The 23,232-nt window shown below is 44.9% G+C and overlaps 1 pseudogene across 1 annotated transcript; it reads left to right on the top strand.

The window, feature by feature from the left end:
* Positions 1-278: 278 nt before the first annotated feature.
* Positions 279-653, top strand: LOC309538145 (dolichyl-diphosphooligosaccharide--protein glycosyltransferase subunit TMEM258 pseudogene; annotated as a pseudogene). The gene is made up of 2 exons (XR_014224524.1): positions 279-531; positions 581-653. The product of XR_014224524.1 is annotated as a dolichyl-diphosphooligosaccharide--protein glycosyltransferase subunit TMEM258 pseudogene (transcript).
* Positions 654-23,232: the final 22,579 nt, after the last annotated feature.

Here is a 23,232-nt window from a genome sequence, read left to right on the forward strand (position 1 = left end):
CAGCTGAGCAGTACCGGTACCTGTTTTTCCTAGAAAGAAAACAACAACACTGAATATAAACTGTTACCCATCTTTCTTGATGGGAGTCTTCTTGGGTGTGTTAGCAGTGAGAGTCGTACTCCAGCAGCATTTGAGAGGCTGCAGGTTCTCTTTCCCTGCCGAGACTTTGGAGTTGGAGCTGAAACTCTGGATGCATTCTAATGGTGATGAATACCAGTAGCCGAAAAATCGCAGGAGGGGAGAAAACTCTTGTGCTCGGATCCTGCTTGTAGGTTTCTCATAATGAGCACCTGGTTGGCCACTGTGATGAACCCGGCTGTGTTTCCACACCTCACAGTGGTCCTGCTGGCCATCGGCATGTTCTTCACTGCCTGGTTCTTTGTATATGAAGTGACCTCGACCAAGTACACCCGGGACATTTACAAGGAACTGCTCATCTCTCTGGTTGCTTCACTCTTTATGGGCTTTGGAGTACTCTTCTTACTGCTATGGGTTGGAATCTATGTTTAACAAAGTCAGGAGCTTTCTCAGGTACCAGCAGCCTTACTGAAGCTCTTTTTTATTTTTGTACGTAATGCAGCTCTTTGCAGCTTGGGCCTGCATAATCTTGATATATGGTTATAGCCCAGGGTCGCAACATTGAACCAATAAAGTTCAATGATGAAAAAAAATAAAAAAATAAATAAATGCTAAGCTAGGTGGGCCAGATCCAGCAGGCTCTTCTTACACCCTTATGATGCAAACTACCTTATATCGTTATACAAAATCCATAAGCCCCAATCCCCATTTCCACTGTGCTCCTTAAAATGGGGAGGGGGAGCCTCCATTGCTATCATACCGCTGAAATATTTCAAGCGGATGTTGTTCCCGTGGCAAATAACTGCTTTCAGCTCAATGCTACCAGCTCCCCAAGGCAGGCTTGGAAACCCTCCGACGCTTCGTTGTCTTTCTTCACCGCCTCCATATTAGCTTGGCTTCTTCTCAATGTGGACCCAGAGAAATGTTGCCTCAGGAATTAAATCCCAGCAACATCACAGCACCGGGCCCAGAGTACATCTCCTGAATGCCGGAGTGCCTATCTAATAAGGAGACAAAAGCTTATGTAAATAGAATAGCTCTGTTTCCCCTTGTTCTGCCTTAAGCACTCTCTAAGCCACTACAACTTGCTGATTCACATTAAAATAATTTACACGGAGCTGTTCGGCGGGAAAAGCGAGAGGAAGCCGGTTATTGCCTCGGTGCCGAGCTGAGTCGTTCCTCTGGGCTTCGGGGAGCGATGCCAGGTACAGGTCTTTTTACATTTCAATGGGTTGGTTTGGGTGCAATATAATGCAGGAGATTAATGGATCTGGATGAGGTGGGATTAGCCATTTTGTCTAGCTCAGCAGCCTTGGACTCCATTTTGGACTTAATCAGTCTATGCATTACCATAAGGTTTGCCTGTAAGCATGCAGAGATTAATTTCAGGAGAGCAGCCATGTTAATCTGCGGTGGGGATGGTTCCAAAACCCTGATTGGAATCATTCCCTGGATTTGAAGTCTCAAAGTATCCAGTCTTGTTTCTTCAATAGGATCGGTGTAACAGAAATCTGCCACTTTCCCCCTTGTATGTGGCGGATTTCTATTACATCCATCCTATTTAAGAATCTTATACAATCTTAATTTCAGTGCAGAATATTATACATTCCAGTTCGTTCCTTCTCCCCTCCCCATCTTCTACAATATTGTGCCATTGTAGAATCTGAACGTCCCCTGGATGACATCTAAGGTAAAGGTAAAGGGACCCCTGACCATTAGGTCCAGTCATGCCCGACTCTGGGGTTGCAGCGCTCGTCTCACTTTATTGGCCGAGGGAGCTGGCGTACAGCTTCCAGGTTATGTGGCCAGCATAACTAAGCCGCTTCTGGTGAACCAGAGCAGCGCACGGAAACGCCATTTACCTTCCCACCGGAGCGGTACCTATTTATCTACTTGCACTTTGATGTGCTTTCGAACTGCTAGGTTGGCAGGAGCAGGGATCAAGCAACGGGAGCTCACCCCATCATGGGGATTCGAACCACCGACCTTCTGATCGGCAAGTCCTAGGCTCTGTGGTTTAACCCACAGCGCCACCCGCATCCCAAGCCTAACCCTACAGGGGTGCAATGAAGAATGCACCCACAGCAAGCATGGGGGAGCTTTGCCCCTCACACCCAGGTGTTGCTGAATGACAGCCCCCACCACCAACCCCTGGAATTACATCCTGTTCTCAGGCTTCCATTCCTCCCACTAGGTTTATACTGCCTCTGCTGTTTCCTGCTCATTCCTGGCGTCTTTCCAACACCCATTTCTGGAATGTTGAAGTTGTGTTCCAATAAAATGACACAAGGACTGAGTCCTGCAGAATCCCCAACCTGACACAATCTGTCACGTCCCTTGTGGCTACTTCCACTCTGAAAATAATTGAGGAGATAACTTTAGGGTGTCCTCCTACGCATAAATTGGGCCTTTGCAACTGCTGCTCTAGGGGAAGGTTTGGTGCTCATTTCATAGATGCTATCAACAGAGCAACCTCTGCTTTTATGGGTAGGCAAACTCCTGTGACTCCTTCCACAGTCTACCATTATTTAAATCCTGACTCTCGATAATCTCTTTATAGCTGGCTCAGCATGAAGATAAACGACTCAGGAGGATGCTTAAGCTGGCTGTGTTCATCTGATTTTTGTTCATGTCTGCGGATAAACAAACTTATCTGCAGCATGCCCAGAGGACATGCATGACAGCTTCCAGATCAGAAAAGCGGAGGTCTGACCTGAATTCCACAGTCCATTTCAGGTCAGCAAACCCTTTAAAAGACTGTTGAGGCAGTGTTTCAAACTGGACTTTAACTGTACATTGAGCTTTCAAACATATGTTCCAACCAACAATTTTCCAGGGTGATATTTCACATTAAGGCTACATAAGGCTGAACCAAAACTATTCAACCATTTCCCAAAAATAGTTTCTGTGGTGTCTGCCCACTGGGGGTGGGGGAATGCTCCCCTTGTATGACAATTTTTGGTACTAACAATTTTGATGATGAATGTGCTAATGATTCAATTTATTACCAGCCCTTCACTATTAGGCCCCAGGATAGGTTACAACCATTTAAAATCTTCCATGTGACCACCCTTCAGATATTTGAAGATGGCTATCACATCATCTCTCAGCCTTCTCTTCTCTGGTCCAAACCTACCCAACTCCTTCAAATGTTCCTCATCAGGCTTTGTTTGCAGACCCTCGATTATTCTGGTCACCCTCCTCTGCACACCTTCAGCTTCTCAATGTCCTTCTTAAACTGTGGTGCCCAGAACTGGACACAGGACTCCAGGTGGGAGTTGTTTGTTTCCAGACTGAAACACTGAAACTGGAGAATATTAGATCTGGTTCTAGTTCTGAGCAATCACATATGCCTCTTTATGCACAAGGAGAGTGTCAGGAAAAATATTAATGGATGCTGTCTTCTGGTGTTAAATCAGTATCGTTGATGTTCCTGGATTATAAATGGTTTTGGATGGGCCAATGGGCTATTCTAGCTCCTCCTCCTGCCTTAATATATTATAGAATTCTATGATTAAAATGAGAGAAACTTAATTTAGCCCTGCATGTTTCTTATCTGCATTACAAGGTTTGTGCAGTGTCCATGGAGACCTCTTGAGCAGCTCTCTACGCATCCACCCAGATCTATAACTGCACCACTCATTCAAAGTGCAAGGGGATTAATAGAACAGCACTGAAGTGAAATGGAGTGTATTGTGGAGTATTGAGGAGATTGATTTGACTTACAGCTTAAATATTGTTGTCTTTTTCTTCATCATTTGGTATAGGCGAATAACTGTAGTACTAGATGGGCAGAAAGTATTATTAGCTACTAAGCTATATTAGTCCCTTCTAGACTTATAAACAAAACACTGCACTGATAAGATATTGACATCAAAGGGACGACAGGTAAGTTAAACACACATACACATGAATTCAGTGGGTTGTATTCAACTAACCTATAGTCTCGGTCTCCGTTGTCTAGGAAAAGTAACCATGCAACAAGGCTTTCATTCATGGTGGCTGCCAGCATTTTGGTGTTCTGCTTTACACAGATTTGTGCAGCTCTTTTTGACATAAGTTCTGTCCTGAAAAATTCTGTTTGCACCATACCTAAACCAGTCATAAGAAGGATTGCAGAAGAATCAGTGTCAAGGAGAAACCCAAAGTCACTCAACAGGGAAATGGCAGACACGGGGCATCAACACGGTTCCTTGGAGTGATAGTTTATGTAGGCTCATCAGATGGTTTCCCATTAAAACCACATCTGTTAATATGGCTGAGATAAATACGAGGGCAATTTTCTCCACCTTGCGTTTTGCATTAGCAAAAAACCCCACAACCATCTGCCTTAAAAACAACAACAGAAAATACACCTATGATGTATTATTCATTAAGATCAGAACATAATCCAGAAGGGGGTGGAAAGACATTCTGACAAAACATCGTTTATTATTTCCTTGTGGAAGACAGGAGAAATTTTGGGTGATTCAAAGATGCTAGAAAACACAAAAAGAGGACAATCTGTATGATATATTGTGATGTAATTATGCACAAAAGATTCAGCCAAGGAAGAAATGAAACGTGATCAAAGGATTTCTTCTTCCTAGGTTCAGTTTCGTGGGAACTGCACTATTAAAAAATGGGAACTAAGCAATTTTGAAGGACCTTGTGGTTTCACAATTTGATCAGCAATTTCGTTAGTATGCCTACCAGAGACGCATGGACCATCCCCACACTTACTCCCCAAAGGGATGTGCTCCTTAACACATGCTCCAAGCGGGGGGTGGGATGGGGACAGAGAGGTTTGATTCCCTTTGCTTTTAAGGCAAACCTACTAAACCTGCACTTTCCAAAGCAATTTGTGTACCGAAACCCCACCGCCCTACAAAATCCACACTTCTCTGAATTCTGTTTTGTTTTCACTGAATTTCACATTGTCGTTTTCCGTTTCTGTTTCCTTTTCTTACATATCATGATAAACGACAACAAAAATCCACTTGACAACCTGGAGAGTCACAGGAAGGGGGAATATACAAGCCGGGCAAGTATCATTTACCTTAATTTTCATGTAACTATGAAGTCCAATTTTCTCTTTTCAGTGCAGGTTGAGAGACTCTTGCATATTGGTGGATGAGACATGGGAGATAAATTCCCACTAAATGGCATAAAAGTGCTCTGCAGATTTTTATTTTTTTTACCTCTAATCATCTGAAGATTGTGCTTTACTTTTTCAGCAGTTACCAGACCAGAATCCATGTATTTTTGTACCATAATGCAAGGTTCAAAACTTCGGACCAGTTTACCTATGAGATTGCTTTACCTCACTTGTGGCCACTCAACTGCTTCAGTTGGAAGAACTGGCATAATTTCAGGTGCCACGTAATACCTCTTCTGTATTTGTAAGCACTTGATCATTTAGTGTGATCGCACAAGCACTTGGGAACCCACTGCATATTGTGATCAAGACACTGCCTTCACTCTTTGGCACCTGCTAGAAACATTATTGTTTAGAAAAGCCTACCCAAATGTTTAGATAGTAGAGGCAATTTTAATCTGTTTTAGTATTTCAAGCAGGGATGTCTTTATTTTATTGTTCTATATTTTTGTAAACCACTTTGATATATCTTACAATTGAGTGGTATATGAATCCTATTGAGTGGTATATGAATCCTATGAAATAAATAAACCCATTCAAAGTTCCCCATTCTTAGGAAAAGACCTGCCAAGGAAAATAAAGAATTTATTTATGTATGCGACAGTGGCGGCAAGAGTCTTAATAGCACAAGGATGGAAGAATGAGGAAACCCTGACAAAAGAACAGTGGCAAGAGAAATTGATGGATTGTGCAGAAATGGCGAAATTGACATACAAACTGAGAGACAAGGACAACTGTGACATTAAAGAAGAATTGGAACTTTTTACAAACTACTTAAAAAAACAACGAAATGAATTGGACTCCTTGGCAGGTTTTGAATAAACATACACAAATTTATTGACTATTAATATAATAGATAAACAATTTAAGGGTAGGAAGAACTTCCTGACAGTAAGAGCTGTTCGACAGTGGAATTTGCTGCCAAGGAGTGTGGTGGAGTCTCCTACTTTGGAGGTCTTTAAGCAGAGGCTTGACAACCATATGTCAGGAGTGCTCTGATGGTGTTTCCTGCTTGGCAGGGGGTTGGACTCGATGGCCCTTGTGGTCTCTTCCAACTCTATGATTCTATGATTCTATGATTCTATGATTCTATAATTTTACAAGAAGCAGAGAACAACATATGTTAAAAAATCAGAGAGAGGAACTGAGGGAAGTCTTGGGAGGGAGGGTTCTTTTTGGGGAGGGGGAAATTGGGGGGGGGAATGATGAAGATGGTATGTTATGATAATTTGTTATATTATTAATAAAAAATATTTTTTTAAAAAGTTCCCTATTGTTGTGCAACAGACATTCTAGCTGCTGCTAACATTCAAAGTATTTGATGAAAACAGGATAGCTCCATCAGTAGAGAATGAGTAACCCACAACCTGCAATCTCAGGGTTGTGGGTTCGAGTCCTGCATTGGGTAAAAAGATTCCTACATTGCAGGGCGTTGGACCAGATGACACTTGTGGTCCCTTCCAACTCAGTGCATTTCCTGATATTAATATAATACTTGCTTTGCACTGCTGTCCCAGTTCTGCAAGAGGCAGATCCTTTAGACCCATCCAAATTACACTATTCTTATTGGCCATGAGTTTTCTCACTAGCAGTGTGTGTGTGTGTGTGTGTGCGTACGCGCACGCACAATAGAGAGATAAAGGAGGTGGAGGGAGGGAGGGAGGGAGGGAGGGAGATTTACAGCAGGAATATTGTCTTCTATCATAATCAAGTGGGGATTGTCATACCAGATAATAATTGCAAAGGGAAATAATCAGTCGTTACCTTCTGGGAAAATGACAAGAAAACTCTTGCTAAATCAGTAGAGTGTTACCTTCCAATAGAAATTTTCACATACAGCGCTACATCAACTACAAGAGATATGAAAGGGAGAGAGAGAAAGAGGAGCGAAGCTTTCCTTTACCATCTACAATGCAATCATCTGATACTGAGGCCATGTTGTGTTGTATTCCAATCTCCTAACCAAGCTTTTGCCAGGGCTGTGTTATGCCTTGATTTCCTGGGAGCATAAATCGGTTGGGGCCTATTTTAACTATTGTTTGGAAAAACAAGTTCCTGTCCTTGCTGTTGCAAGGGTATATGTGAAAATGTGCACTCACTGATGTTTGAAGCTGGAATGGTGTTGGGGGAATGGAAGTCAGGGCTCCCATGTCAATTCCTTGCTTCAGGACAGTCAAAACCAGCACAGGCTGTGCAAAATGTCAAAACAAAATGAGAGGCATCTTGCAAATTAATTCAGCTTATACGGGTTGCAGTAGGAAGCTTTCCTCCGTGTAGAATTTGGATTACCTCAAAACAGAGCTTTATCTCTTTTTAATGGCTTCTTATTAAAATTTTCTCAGACAAACAAGAAATACAAAATAATGAATTATATTGACTATGAACTTAGTCCCTGTACTACTTTTTGATGCGCAGAAGAAGAAACTGAAGCAACCAGAGGACACAAGCCGGATATAAAGACAGCAATCTGGGAGAGCAAACAAAGAAATTTACAAATTCAGGAAGATCCAGCATGCTCTTCTTATGTTTTTATTCAGGTGTTCTGCTGCAAGGTTGCAGAACAGTTCAGAATGTCTGTCCTTGACCCCATACTTCATTCATTAATTTCTTTTCCTGATGTTTTTCCTGTTTTGATCGGGGCCTGATCATCAAACTGGCTAAGAACGCCCTGGTCTGTGGGGTTCATAATGCAGTCTAGTTAAAATAGGCACATCCATTGCATTAAAAAGACAAAGCTACAGTTATGAACATCATCATCATCATCATCATGGGTGGCTTCCAACAAAAACATGAGTTGTGCATATCATTTGATTTTTAGAACCAGTTTGTTGAGAACCCCAGCAATCGTCAAGTGCTGTGTGCATGTGAATTTTAGAACCAATGATTTAGATGTTATGGCAGAGACTGTGGTTTGGTGGATCTTTCCAAAAGCCATAAAATAATATCTGCAGAAACCCTGGACATCACAAAAACAGAAAAAGAAAAAGAATTGTGCTTCAGTTGAAATAATGGCAACAAAAATCAGGAGCCTCTTCCCCTCAGCTGGAATCACTGGGTGTAATTTGGGAGGGGGGCACCCATCTCCTGTGTTATTGTGTTAGTGAATACAGCTCATTTGTGGCTATTTGGGTGGAATTATATGACCATTTTATTGTCCCTGGCCATATTTTGGGTACATTTTCATCCACACTGTTCAGCAATTATTTCCCATGAAAAAGAGCTATCTTAATGGTGTTCAGAGGGAAGATGAAATAAGCAAGATGTAATGATCTCTCTTCTCAACTGTTCACAATTCGGCAACATTTTCTGGAGAGCTGTAAAAGTAGTAATGTTGCTTTGTGGCCTCTCAAGGGTGGAATAGAAGCCTGTCCTTTAAGCATAATGTTAGTTGTCACTGTATTATTTTCTGCTACTTTCTGTGTTGTGCAATTGTAGTTGCTGTGAAGGGAAGGGGCTGTGGCTAAGTGGCACAAACCAATGCACAAGGCTAAGCTTCTTACTCAATCTCTGCTCCGAACTGGGCTGAGCAAATCTATAAGGAAGGGTACATCAACTCTGCTGGTGGGAAAATAGACACAGCTCAATGGTGGACCCTCTGTGACCCATGGGGCAGAGTTAACCTGTGGATGTTAACCTGTGTCACTCACTTGGAGTTGTGCAGTCACAAAGGGACATGAATCAGGAAGATCTTCTGCCTGGCCTGAAGGGGACTGGACAAATTCATGGACCAGATCCAGGAGCTCTTAGGGGAAACTGATTTTCTAGATCCATTTTAATTGGGATTTAAGCCCAGTTTTGACACAGAAACCACTTTGTTCAGCCTCTATGATGGCCTCTGTTAGGAGAGAGAAAGGGGAAATGTGTCGCCTTCATTCTCCTTGACCTTCCAGTGTCTTTTGATACCATCACCATGGTATTTTTCTGGCACAACCGTCCGAGTTAGGGGTGGGTGGAATTGTTTATTGGTGGTTATGGTCCTACTTGGATGACCATTTCCAGAGGGTAATGCTTGGGGAGTGCTTTTCGGGGCTGTGAAGGGTTCTTCGGGGTTCAATTTCAAATCCACATGAAACCACTGAGTGGGGTCATCCAGAGGCTTGGAGTATTTTGTCGGCAATATGTTGATGACACACAACTGTACTTCTACTTCACATCTGCAGGTCTGGCAGTGAATGTGCTGGACCTCCAGAATGGACTGGGTGAGAGCCAACAAATGGAAGCTCAATCCAGATAAGACCAGACACTGTTAGAGGGTGGTTTCCTAGACCGAATGGATGGGAGTTTGCCCGTTCTCCATCATTCTGTTCTCATGGTGGCCAAACAGATGCCTATTATGGGAAACCCTCAAGCACATCTTGAGCACAAGAGCCTTCTCCCCTCCTGTGACTTGCAGCAACTGGTATCCAGAAGTACTGATGCCTCCAATTGTGAAGGCAGAGAGCATAGCCATCATGGCTAATAATCATCAATAGCCTTATAGTCAATGAATTTCTCCAATCCCCCTTTAAAGCCATCTAAGTTGGTGGCCATCACTGCCTCCTGTGCAAATGAGTTTCCCAGTTTAACTATGTGCTGCATGAAGAAACACCTCTGTTAAGAAGGTTATATCAAGATCAGAGTAAGCAAGCTTGGTCATTACACAAACATGTGCTCATAAAATACACAAGAAGGAAAGAGTGGATGAAATGAATCAATGTTAGAAGTTCTCCCAGTAATAATAATAATAATAATAATAATGTCAGGGGTTCAGGAGCAGAGACGCAGAGAAGGGAGGAAGCAGAGAGCGAGGGGGAGGAATCCGAAGGGAAAATGAGTGATGATGACGACCCGAGATCTCCAAGCCTAAGCAGTGAGTCAGAGGACTCCCAAAAGGGAGCCCCAGTGAGCAGAGCAAGGGGGGGATCCGGGGGGACACCCCAGGAGGAAGGGAACAGAGGAGATTCAGAGAGTAGCAGCTGGAAGTCGGGACCCACGCTCATAACTGAGGGCGGCAGCAGCTGGAAGTCGGGACCCACGCTCAAGACTGAGAGCAGCAGGGAGGAAGGTAGCCAGGCATCGGGTTCCGGAGGCTGTCAGCAGGAGGGAGGGCACGAGTCAGGGGTGGTCACGCCCTCCTCAGAGAGCGAGGCAACGGTTAAGAGGAAAGTAGAGAGTTGGGCGCGCGCGCCAAGTTCAAATGCAGCGGAAGCTGGAGCAGTAAGCAGCCCGGAGAGTGAGCCAGGTCCCAAAGCCCGCCGCAAGGAGGCAGAAGGATCAGGGGGGTCAGCGTCAGAGGAGAGTAGAAGGGAGGAGGCCCAGGGGGGCAGAAGGACCCAGAGACGTAGGGAGAGGCGAAGGAGGTGGAGCAAGGCTAGGGTATTAAGCTGGTGTGCAAGAGGCGGGGACTCAGACGGGTCTTCGCCGACCTAGGGCAGAAGGTGTAGAGCTGCACGCTGCAGTTCGGAAATGAAACCTGTAACTTAATAAAGACTCTTATAAAGTGAACGCTGGCGGACTTGGTCCTATGTGAGCTGGGACTGGGTGGCAGCTCTGACAAATAATAATAATAATAATAATAATAATAATAATAATAATAATAATAATAATTTATTATTTGTACCCCGCCCATCTGGCTGGGTTTCCCCAGCCACTCTGGGCGGCTTCCATAGAAACAAAAAAAACACTAAAATATCATACATTAAAAACTTCCCTGAACAGGGCTGCCTTAAGATGTCTTCTGAATGTCAGGTAGTTGTTTATCGTTTTGACATCTGATGGGAGGGCGTTCCACAGGGCGGGCGCCACTACCGAAAAGGCCCTCTGCCTGGTTCCCTGTAGCTTTGCTTCTCGCAATGAGGTAACTGCCAGAAGGCCCTCGGCGCTGGACCTCAGCGTCCGGGCAGAACGATGGGGGTGGAGACACTCCTTTAGGTATACTGGGCCGAGGCCATTTAGGGCTTTAAAGGTCAACACCAGGACTTTGAATTGTGCTCGGAAACGTACTGGGAGCCAATATAGGTCTTTCAAGACCGGTGTTATGTGGTCTCGGCGGCTGCCCCCAGTCACCAGTCTAGCTGCCGCATTCTGGATTAGCTGTAGTTTCCGAGTCACCTTCAAAGGTAGCCCCACGTAGAGCGCATTGCAGTAGTCCAAGTGGGAGATAACTAGAGCATGCACCACTCTGGCAAGACAGTCCACGGGCAGGTAGGGTCTCAGCCTGCATACCAGGTGGAGTTGGTAGACAGCTGCCCTGGATACAGAATTAACCTGCGCCTCCATGGACAGCTGTGAGTCCAAAATGACTCCCAGGCTACACACCTGGTCCTTCAGGGGCACAGTTACCCCATTCAGGACCAGGGAGTCCTCCACACCAGCCCGCCCCCTGTCCCCCAAGAACAGTACTTCTGTCTTGTCAGGATTCAACCTCAATCCATTAGCTGCCATCCATCCTCCAACCGCCTCCAGGCACTCACACAGGACCTTCACCGCCTTCACTGGTGCTGATTTGAAAGAGAGGTAGAGCTGGGTATCATCTGCATATTGATGGACACCCAGTCCAAACCCCCTGATGATCTCTCCCAGCGGCTTCATATAGATGTTAAAAAGCATGGGGGAGAGGACGGAACCCTGAGGCACCCCACAAGTGGGGGCCCAAGGGTCTGAACACTCGTCCCCCACCACCACTTTCTGAACACGGCCCAGGAGGAAGGAGCGAAACCACTGTATGACAGTGCCCCCAGCTCCCAACCCCTCTAGACGGTCCAGAAGGATGTTATGGTCAATTGTATCAAAGGCCGCTGAGAAATCCAGCAGAACTAGGAAACAACTCTCACCTTTGTCCCTAGCTCACCGGAGATCATCAACCAGTGCGACCAAGGCAGTTTCAGTCCCATGATGAGGCCTGAACCCCGATTGGAAGGGATCCAAATGGTCCGCATCCTCCAGGCGTGCCTGGAGTTGTTCAGCAACTACGCGCTCAATCACCTTGCCCAAGAATGGAAGATTTGAGACTGGGCGATAGTTGGCCATACTGGCCAGGTCCAAAGATGGTTTTTAAAGAAGCGGTTTAATGACCGCCTCTTTCAGCAGATCTGGGAATGTTCCCTCACAGAGGGAAGCATTCACCACCCCGCAGAGCCCATCGCCCAGCCCTTCCCGGCTTGCTTTTATTAGCCAGGATGGGCAAGGATCAAGGAGACAGGTGGTTGGTTTCACGCGTCCAAGCAGCCTGTCCACATCCTCGGGGGTAACGGATTGAAATTGATTCCATGCAACTTGACCAGACAGAGCTCCAGCACTCTCCCGCCCCAACCCTGCTCCCACGGTGCTGTCTAGCTCCTTCTGAATATGAGTGATTTTATCTGCAAAAAACTTTGCAAACTCGTTGCAGGAAATCTTGGGGTCTTTACAAGGCCCCGGTGGTAAAGGTGGTTCCGTTAAATTGCGGACCACCTGAAAGAGTCTCCTGCTACTATTTTCTGCAGATGCAATAGAGGCGGTGAAGAAAGTCTTCTTCGCCGTCGCTATCGCCACTTGGTAGGCTCGACGTTGAGCTCTAACCTGTGTCCGGTCAGATTCAGAGTGAGTTTTCTGCCACCGACGCTCTAGCCGTCTCAGCAATTGTTTCATCGCCCTCAGCTCCGGGGAAAACCACGGAGCTGTCCGGGCTCCATGTAATCGGAGAGGGCGCTTCGGAGTCAGACAGTCGATAGCCCTGGTTAACTCCGCATTCCAGTGGGCCACCAGGGAATTAGCTGAAAGGCCATCAACATGGGATAAAGCATCCCCTACCACTCTCTGGAAACCATTTGGATCCATTAAGTGGCAGGGGCAGACCATCCAAATTGGTCCCACCTCCCTGCAGAGGGGAAGGGTCGCGGAGAAGTCCAGTTGCACCAAGAAGTGATCTGGCCATGGCACTTCTTTGGTTTCACTTTTACTTAGTGTCAGATCACCCACGTCACTAGAGGTGAATACCAGGTCTAAGGCATGTCCATGACTATGAGTTGGGCCCAACTTATTCAGGGACAGCCCCATGGAGGCCATGCTTTCCACGAAGTCCTGAGCGGCCCCTTGTAAGGTCGTGTCGGCGTGGATGTTAAAATCCCCTAGGACAACCAAACTAGGTGTCTCCAGGAGAACATCCGCCACGACCTGAAGCAGCTCGGACAGGGAATCCTTGGTGCAGCGGGGAGGTCGGTACACCAAAAGGAATCCTGTACTGCCCCTATTGCCCAACTTCCAGAACATGCACTCAGAAAACTGGGTCTTCCCAATAGGACGCCTGATGCAAACTAATGACTTCCTAAAAATCACTGCAACCCCCCCTCCCCGCCCACATGACCTGGGTTGCTGTGCGTAAGAGAAACCTGGTGGGCAAGCGGCAGCAAGGACAGGCCCATCTGCTTCCTCCAACCAGGTCTCTGTCACACATGCCAGGTCAAATCCTCCATCCACAATCAGGTCATGGATGGCCGTGGTTTTATTCATCATTGACCTGGCATTACACAGCAACACCTTCAGGTTATGTGGGTTTCCCCTGTTGATTCCAGTATCCATCCGGTCAAGGCCAGACCCGGAGGCAGTGATAGTCTTCAAACAACGACTAAACCTGCCTCCTCAGTAATGACATGGTCTGGTCTTAGCGTAACTCCGCCTCCTGCCCATGATCACCGAGATCGGATGTCCCAGTGCTTCCCCCCCTGTGGAACTTATCCCAGCCATCGTGTTGGCTGGGGCCTCACTCCCAGGCAGCCCTGATCCCGCCCCTTAAAAACAAAACACAAACTATACAGAACCAATAAAACAACAGAAAGCTAAAACAGAACAATTATACTAAAATTAATCCCCATCCAAATATCCATTACACCAACCCACCCCCAACAAGGAAAAAAAGGGGGAAAAAGAAATATAAATTTAAATTGCCACCGACTGCTTGAGGACATTTAGAAGCCAAAATTCAGAAGGAGAGGGACTCAAGTCAGAGTCAAGCAAAGGGACAACAATACTGAAGCTTAGTAGTTGGTAGCAGTCAGGGGCAGCAATGCTGCTGAATATCAGTTGCTGGAAACCGCAGGAGGGGAGGGTGGTCTTGTGCTTAGTTCGTGCTTGTGGGTTGCCCTTTGGGACATCTGGTTGGTCACTGTGAGATCAGGCTGCTGGAGTAGAAGGGCCATTGGCAAGCTCTGCTTGTGTTATTTTGTTCTTGCTACGTTCTACTCAGGCTAGATCCATTGAAATGAATGGAGCTAAGTTCATGTCTATTAATTCCAACGAGTTTACTCTGAGTAGGATTAATGTCAGATGCACTCTTAGATGGAGGAAATCGTCCTCTCCCTGTCTTGGCTGCTGTGTGACATGAAAATGTCCGTTTCTCTTGCTTTGGAAATGCAGCCACAACATTGTTGCATAGCTAAACCCCAGTTCATTACACGGAAGGGTGCCTTCACATGAGTAGAGATAATCCCATATTCAACTTTGTGCACAATGAACATGCCCTCTACAACCTGATTCTCGTGTCACTGGTAGCCTTAGAGCATTAACTGCATGTAGACATTTTGGAAAATCCTCATTAACCACAAATAACTGGTTATAATTTGATTTTCTCATGTGTGGTATCAATTTACATTTATATCAAAATGCCTGTTGGTCGCAGGAATCTCATTTTCTAATTACCCATGGCTAAAGATTACCCAGCTGAGGTCCTTTGTTCACACAATGACATTCTAATAATATGAAAGTTGCTTTTAAAATCTAGCAGAAGGGCCCATGAGAAGCAAAGGTGAACCTCTATGCACTTCACACTGATTTGTTTCAAACTTACCGACTTTGCCATTTTGAATTCAAAGTTGCAGTTTGAAGCTGGTTAGGAAACTGTGGGTTTTCCCAAAGAATGATAATTACTGCAGTTTTGTGAAATATTATACTGTATTGTCAAATCTTCTTAATGATAAACTCCTGGTCCTTTCATACACACCAACTTAAACAGGTTTTTGTTTTTAAAAAATGAGCATTTGTGGGAGTGGTATAGATATTGCCATCTTTCCGCTGCCAGGAGGGGAATGATCATGGCTCAGTGGTTAGAGCACCTGTTTTGTAAGCTGAAGGTCCCAGTTAGGCTGGGGTAGGGACCAAAAGAGATTGCACAACACCAGTGGCCATGGGCATGAGAGTGAGAAGGGAGGGATAGTGCTTTGAAATAAGACTGGAAATACCTTGTGAATTTTAGTTTTAACTATGGAGATTTGGCTGATTTGTTGAGAAGGAATAAAAATATTGCTAGGTGGGAATTTCCTCGAGACTTACTTTTCAGCATCAAAGGAAGGAAAATAAGAACAAGATCAGGAGAAGACAAAGTAAAGTGCATGTATAAACATGAAGAAGACTCGCAGAAGGGACTTGGAAAAGAGTTAAGAGCCTCGGACAGAAGATCACCAGGTTGATGGACTATATGGAATTGACGGAAATGACTGGCAGAATCCGAGACCAGGGAGAAGAGACGGTGGAAGATTATTGGAAAAAGTTTAAAATCTATATATGGAAATAATGTAAAATTAATGAATGTTAGAAAAATGTTGGAAGGAAATTATATGGCTTTAGTAGAAATGTTTTAAAGAATTAAGCATAAATAAGCATTATAGTTTTAATGGAAAATAAGGTTAAAATATGTTAAGATAATCATATGACAGAAAATAGAGAAAGATGGAAAGGATTTGCTGAAATAATTAATAGAAATGGAATACAAAAAGGTAGGTGAGAGGAGGTCGATGAAACAAGGGAATGAAAGAGAGGATATTGAGATGGTATGATGTGTGTTTTTTGAATTGTTTTTGCTTTTGTATTGTTTAATGTGTTGATGTTGTGTTGTGTATTGTTTATATATTGTATTGTATGTTTTTTCTTCTTTTTTCTTTTTTCTTTTTTGTAAGGTTTAAAAGTAATAAATATTATTTAAAAAAAAAGAGAAGGGAGGGATAGTGACAAGGGAAACTTTGACATAAGTGATGCAATGTGGGCAATACTCACTTGGGTCAGAACTGTGAAATTCCAGGTGTGAATCTGTTTAAAATGAATTCCTTGATTGCAGCATCCTGTTCCCAAAGAGGCTAACTAGGAAATCCCCAAACAGGGCATGAGAGCAATCCTGGGGGAACAGCATTAATTATCTGTGCACCACATTGTCTATGCATCACTTTCCCTGTCAATTTGTACGGTTTTAATGATGGTATCTCTTGGCAGTAATGGAGGAATAGTGTCTGCTGGCTTTCGGGTCTCTTAGAACCCCTTTAACCTCCCTAAGTAGCACCCCCTCTAGAAAAAAAATCCCACACCACAGACTTATTGGAACATTTCAGCTTGGAGGAAAAAGGCAGGCACATCCAATAATTATCCCAAAAAGGCTTGAGTTAATAATCAGCGTTAAAATAATAACCACACATTTTACAGCCTCGCTCGAGCTCAGCCCGCTGGGAGACCGAGAGATCTGCCTACCCACTCGTATTGATGCTAATGGGATTTATGTGTCTCTAACAACCTAATAGCCCTCGTAATTTTTACACTGTCCACATTAAAGAGTGGCAGGTTTCTGCTCGCTGCTTATTGTAACACAATCTCAGACAGCTTCCATTAGAGCAATCAGATATTTATTTTTCGAAAGATGGACAAATGGTTAATTTGCAGGCATTTGGGGAGAAGTTGGAAACTTTTGAGATGTCCATTCTGAAAGTTTGAAAGAAACCTTTTAAAAATAGTGATAGAATGTGCACATGAAAGGAGAGAGAGAGAAACTTTGCATGCTATGCACACAATGCCATCCTTAATGCTGAAGTGAAGAATCATTGATTGGCTGATATACATTGCAATTCCGACTTAAGGAAGACCTATCCATTTTAATGGGTTTACTTCGAGCAAAACCTACTTGGACACAACCCATAAAGTCTGGAGTGATCTCAATGGTCATCTAGATCAATCCCCTGCCAATGCAGAAAAGCCACAACCATGCAGCCTCTGCTTTAAAACTACTAAAGAGGGAAATATCACCAAAGCTGTGCACAGTTGTTGTTCTCCCCTGGTTGATCTAGGGCCCCAGTCCAGAAAACACCTAACCCAGACCTGGCCCTGTATCAATTTGTGGGTGGGACAGCTCTCCCACTGAATATAGGGTCACTTGAAGGAAAAGCCCTGCAACCCCTTTTTTCAAGCCTTCTGGTGAGCATGGTTCTTTGTTCAGCCACTAGAACCTGCTGGGAACTCTCCAGGGTCCTGAGAGAGAGCTGGGAGGGGAGGACTTATCCATTAGAACAGGAATGGCCAAACTTGGCCCTCCAGATGTTTTGGGACTACAACTCCCATCATCCCTAGCTAACAGGACCAGTGGTCGGGGATGATGGGAATTGTAGTCCTAAAACATCTGGAAGGCCAAGTTTGGCCATGCCTGCATTAGAATATATGTTCTTGAATTCCAAGTCCCATCAGCCCAAGCCAGCACGGCTAATGGTCAGGGATGACGGGAGTCATAGTTCAGCAAAATGTGGGAGGTTACCCATCCTTGATTTGGATCCTGGGCTACCAAGAAGCTTAAGAATATAAGAACAGCTCTGTTGGGTCAGATCAATGGCCCATCTACTCTAGAATTCTGTTCTCACAATGGCCAAGCAGAGGCATGTGGGAAACCTGCAAGCAGGACCCGAGCCCTCTCCCCTGCTGTGTCTTCCAGCTGTTGGTGTTCAAAAGCATTGTTGCCTCCAACAGTAGATGCAGAGCATAGCTTTGCACCATTTACTGCTGCATTTAACAAGCCAGGCTCTTCTCAATGGCTGTCAGCTCACTGGAGTATCTTATGTATCTAATGGATTATCAATACCAATCTGGTTTGGGTGGCAATCTAATCCCATTAGGCGACAGCTCTTTTGATCTAATTCCAATCTCCCTTCAGGCTGGGGTGTGAGCCGAGCTGCCATTAGATGCTCTTAATTCCACTCCACTCCAGTTTTTAAATGGCCTGACTATTAGTGAGCTGGAACATTGCAGGAGTCAGACTTTTATGGCAACTCTCCTGCCATTAAGCAGTTTGGGGCTATCCATCACTCCCAGGGTGAAGTGTGTATTCAGTGCTGCGTATATAGCTAATTGGAAGCCTTGAGTGCCAATTAATGGGATGCTGAGGTATGGAGGAGCAGCAAGTTGCTGGCAAGTGTATCTCCTATGTGACTGGCAAGGTGGGAAACTTGATCCTCCCTAAAATAGTTACGGAAGGCTCATGGTTGGTTTTCACATTTGAACAGAAGATGAGCTTTGCTGAACAGGCCAAATACTGAATAAAGCCACTTTCCTGTGTCTACCCTATCTCCAAGTTGCATGCACTGATGTGAAAAAAACACGAATGTTATGGCAATTAAATATAGATGGCTAGATGGAGCAAGCTTGTTTTCTGCTGCTCCAGAGGGGAAGAACAGAACCAATTTATTCAAATGACAAAGAATGAAATTCCGACTAAACATTAGGAAGAACTTTCTGGCAGTAGGTGTTGTTGGACAGTAGAATGGACTACCTCAGAAGGTGGTGAACTCTCCTTCATTGGAGGTTTTTAAACAGAGGTTGGATGGCCATTTGTCAGAAATTATTTAGCTATGATTCCTGCATTGCAAGAGATTGGACTAGCTGACCCTCAGGTCCTTTCCAATTCTATAATTCTATGATTCTCTTTTTTAAAAAAAGAAAGCAAAAATGAAGGGTTGCTACCACACACACACATACACACACACACACACAATCCCTAAACAACACCCCCCCAAGGACCAGCGCCTCCAAATTTCATGAAGCACCACTTTAGCTAATGGGGCCTCCTGCTGCCACTGCGCTGCCGGATCACGATTTCTGTTCTCATCCTGAAGCAAATTTCTTAACCCGAGGTACTATTTCTGGGTTAGCGGAGTCTGTAACCTGAAGCGTATGTAACCCGAGGTACCACTGTATATTGTATACATATTTTACATATATATATATATATATATATATATATATATATATATATATATATATATTGCTTTCGTAGATTTTCACGGGTACAGGAATGCAGGTTTTGGTGTCTTCGGGTGTCTTCCCGTGTAAGAGTCGGGGTGTCTGTGCGACGTTTCGACCTCGTCGAAACGTCGCACAGACACCCCGACTCTTACACGGGAAGACACCCGAAGACACCAAAACCTGCATATATATATATATATGCAGGTTTTGGTGTCTTCGGGTGTCTTCCCGTGTAAGAGTCGGGGTGTCTGTGCGACGTTTCGACGAGGTCTCACTCGTCATCTTCAGGCTGGTGCTTTCGGCTTCTTGTTACTGGAACAAGAAGCCGAAAGCACCAGCCTGAAGATGACGAGTGAGACCTCGTCGAAACGTCGCACAGACACCCCGACTCTTACACGGGAAGACACCCGAAGACACCAAAACCTGCATTCCTGTACCCGTGAAAATCTACGAAAGCAAATATATATATATATATATATATATATATATATATATATATATATATATGCTTTCTTTCGTAGATTTTCACGGGTACAGGAATGCAGGTTTTGGTGTCTTCGGGTGTCTTCCCGTGTAAGAGTCGGGGTGTCTGTGCGACGTTTCGACGAGGTCTCACTCGTCATCTTCAGGCTGGTGCTTTCGGCTTCTTGTTACTGGAACAGAGCAGAGTCTGGTGTTTGAGTTCCTATAAATACTGTTGAGGGGTGTGGTGTATAGCCTCCAACGTTCTGGGCAAAGAGGAAGTTCCTAGATTAGTGTGCCTTTTCTTCTTTTGTTCCTTAATTACTTGAGGGATATCTTGGGTGATTTCATGAGTGATATTCAGAATATTCAGAATGACCCACCCAGTGATATTCTGAATATCACTCATGAAATCACCCAAGATATCCCTCAAGTAATTAAGGAACAAAAGAAGAAAAGGCACACTAATCTAGGAACTTCCTCTTTGCCCAGAACGTTGGAGGCTATACACCACACCCCTCAACAGTATTTATAGGAACTCAAACACCAGACTCTGCTCTGTTCCAGTAACAAGAAGCCGAAAGCACCAGCCTGAAGATGACGAGTGAGACCTCGTCGAAACGTCGCACAGACACCCCGACTCTTACACGGGAAGACACCCGAAGACACCAAAACCTGCATATATGCTTTCGTATATATATATATATATATATATATATATATATATATATAGCATTGCAAAAACCAGAGTAGTGTGTAATCAGACAGGGAGCTATGCTCTGGTCTACAATCAGATTGGGACCATGTGAAAAGAGGACCTAACTTGTCTCTAGTCTCTACCACACTCCTGTGCATATCTATCTCCCTTCCTTGTTTGTTGTGTAATTTCATGCACAGCTCCAAGGGCGGGGGAAGGAGGAGGGGGATCCTACCAGACTGAAACTCAAGCTCTATGACATTAAGAGGGTCATTACAATGTTAGCAAGGCAGCTTTGTTTTCCTAAGCTGTCATTAACAATGCAATACAATTAGAGCGGAGGCTGAGGATGATTTATGATGCTAGCCCTTGATAAATTTTGGAGGGCAATGGGTTGGGAGGGAAGCGGGGAGAATGGCTGCTGCTGACTTCATTGCAGCAACTGGAACAATCTCTCTGGATGGTTGGCAGGAAGGATTCCCTTGGAGGCAGACTGAGCTGCTAAACTGCAGAGAGATTTATGTAACTATTTCATTCAGAATGCAGGACCACAGGGATCTCTACTAGGGCTGTGCATGGCCCACCCGGCCTGGATCCGACCCCAAAGCAATTCAGAGGTGGGGGCTAATGATAAATTAAGATATTACAACCCCTAATTGGACATGCAGCTGGGAGATGAGCAGGGAAAGGATAGGTTATGCTTCCTCCTTCCTTCTTGACTGCACTGCAGAGAGCAGGATGGCTCAGTCCTGCTGGGTGCTGCTGCTTCACCAGAGCATTCTGAACAGGGAAGCAGATCCCTGCAGCCAGCAGGACTGAGACCTCTGCTGCCCAGCTGGTGAGGGGAAAGTGAAATCCTACCAGGTGCTGCTTCCCAAGTTGGCAAAGCAGCAGCCTGCAGCCAACAGGATTGATCAGACTAGGAACAGCCACCCACCATCAACGCTCAGTGCAGGGGTACTTGAAAGCCTTTAGGCAAAAAGCTCCTCACTTCTTTTTGCAGGGGCTGCCTTCCTCACTTTCTTAGCACCCAACATGCAACTTTTTGACAGCCCAGGATTACTCTGGGCAGCCTGACCCAACATGAGACAATTCAGAGGTATCTCATCTTGAATGACTTGAAGCCTGGAGCACCATAAAGTGGCCTGATTTGGTTCAGGATTCATCCAATTCCAGCACACAGACCTAATCTCTGTAGTGCCTTACATAGGGTAAACTGAGTGGTAACGTATGTCTCAGTGATACTAGGGAAGAGTTTTAAATATTCATTGGTATTGCTATGAAAGGAAACAGATATAGGAATACCTTCTAGTAGTAGTAGTAGTAGTAGTAGTAGTAGTAGTAGTAGTAGTAGTAGCAGCTAAATCAAACCACTGAGAGCCCACAGAGAACTCAGAAGCAACAAGATCTGAGCCACTCCCCTTGTAATTTAAATTATTTCCCTTCTACCTATAGGTTAATGGAGCTTCCTTCCTCTAGATGGTTTCTGACTCACATTCATAACTTGCTTTCAAATTTAGCAGGACGGGGGACAGAGTTTTTATTGAGATAAATGAGTTCTTTGAGCACTTCAAAGACAGAAGCTGTTCACGAATGGAATCACTTGCTAAGTGACTCATCCACACCTGCCTCAGGAACCCAAGCACGTTGTACAGGCCATGTTTGGGGGACAAATACAATTTATATGCACACACAAACACAGGAAGTATCCTTATACCACGTCAGACCATTGGTTCATCTAGTTCAGTATGTTTGGCAATTGTCAGCAGCAGCTTCCCAGGATTTCAGAGATGGATTTCTTCTCTGCATCTATTTCTTCTTTCTGCTTGATCCCTGCCCCCTGATGGCCCTGGATTGCTCAGGGCTATCCAACCCAACCTGCAACTATCTGGGACTGTCTCAGATAGAATGGAGGGACAAATACATTGGAGTGACACTTGGATCCTGCCCCCCTGAATCTGCCCAAATAAGTCAGCGTCTTGGCCAAGTCTGATGCCTGGCCCTAGTAGCTAGCTTTGTATTCAGTGAGAGGAGTCTCTTCATTTAAAAGGGCCAGTCCTGCTTTAGCTGGTCATCCTTGTGTCAGAGATATAACAGCAGGTCCCTCTATTGCTAGCACTTCTGGGTTAGTGGGAACGTCTTGGGCTGGCCCAAAGGGAAATTCTCTCTCCCACTGAATATCTAGTCTCATCCTGTGAACAATGGGAGTCTAAGCAAACTATGGGGCCAAACGAGTGACATCCCCCCACAAGTCTGTGAGGAAGGGTTGTGGCTCAGTGGTAGAGGCCACAAGTTGCCAATGTCACACTTTGCAAAAGGTCACAAGTTGAGTTCCAGGCAACTCAGGTAGGGCTGGGAATGTCCCTCGCCTGAAACCCTGGAGTTCTGTAGTCAATCAGCATGGATTGGATGGAATTCAATGGACCAATGTCTGACTCAGAGCACTTCCTTTGCATGCAGAAGGTCAAGGGTTCGATCCCCAGTATCTCCAGGTAGTACTGGCAGAGACTCCTATCTGAAAACTTGGAGAGCCACTGCCAATCAGTGTAGACAATACTGAGCTAGATGGGCAAACGATCTGACTCCAATGAAGCTGAATGTGGGAAGAGTTGGGACAGATAAAGGAACGTATTTCTTTGTGCAGTGAGAGTTAAGCTACGGGGGCAGTGATAGCCACCAATGTGGATGGTTTTAAAAGAGGATTGGAGAACTTTATGGAGGAGAGGACTATGACTGTTAACCACGATAACTCTGCTCTGCCTTCATGGCTGGAGGCAGTAATGCTTCTGAATATCAGTTGCTGGAAGCCACATGAGGGGATTGTGCTCTTGTGCTTGGGTCCTGCTTGTGGGTTTCC

This window comes from Podarcis vaucheri (genome assembly GCF_965113315.1).
Source record: "Podarcis vaucheri genome assembly, chromosome: 7".
Lineage (NCBI taxonomy): Eukaryota > Metazoa > Chordata > Lepidosauria > Squamata > Lacertidae > Podarcis > Podarcis vaucheri.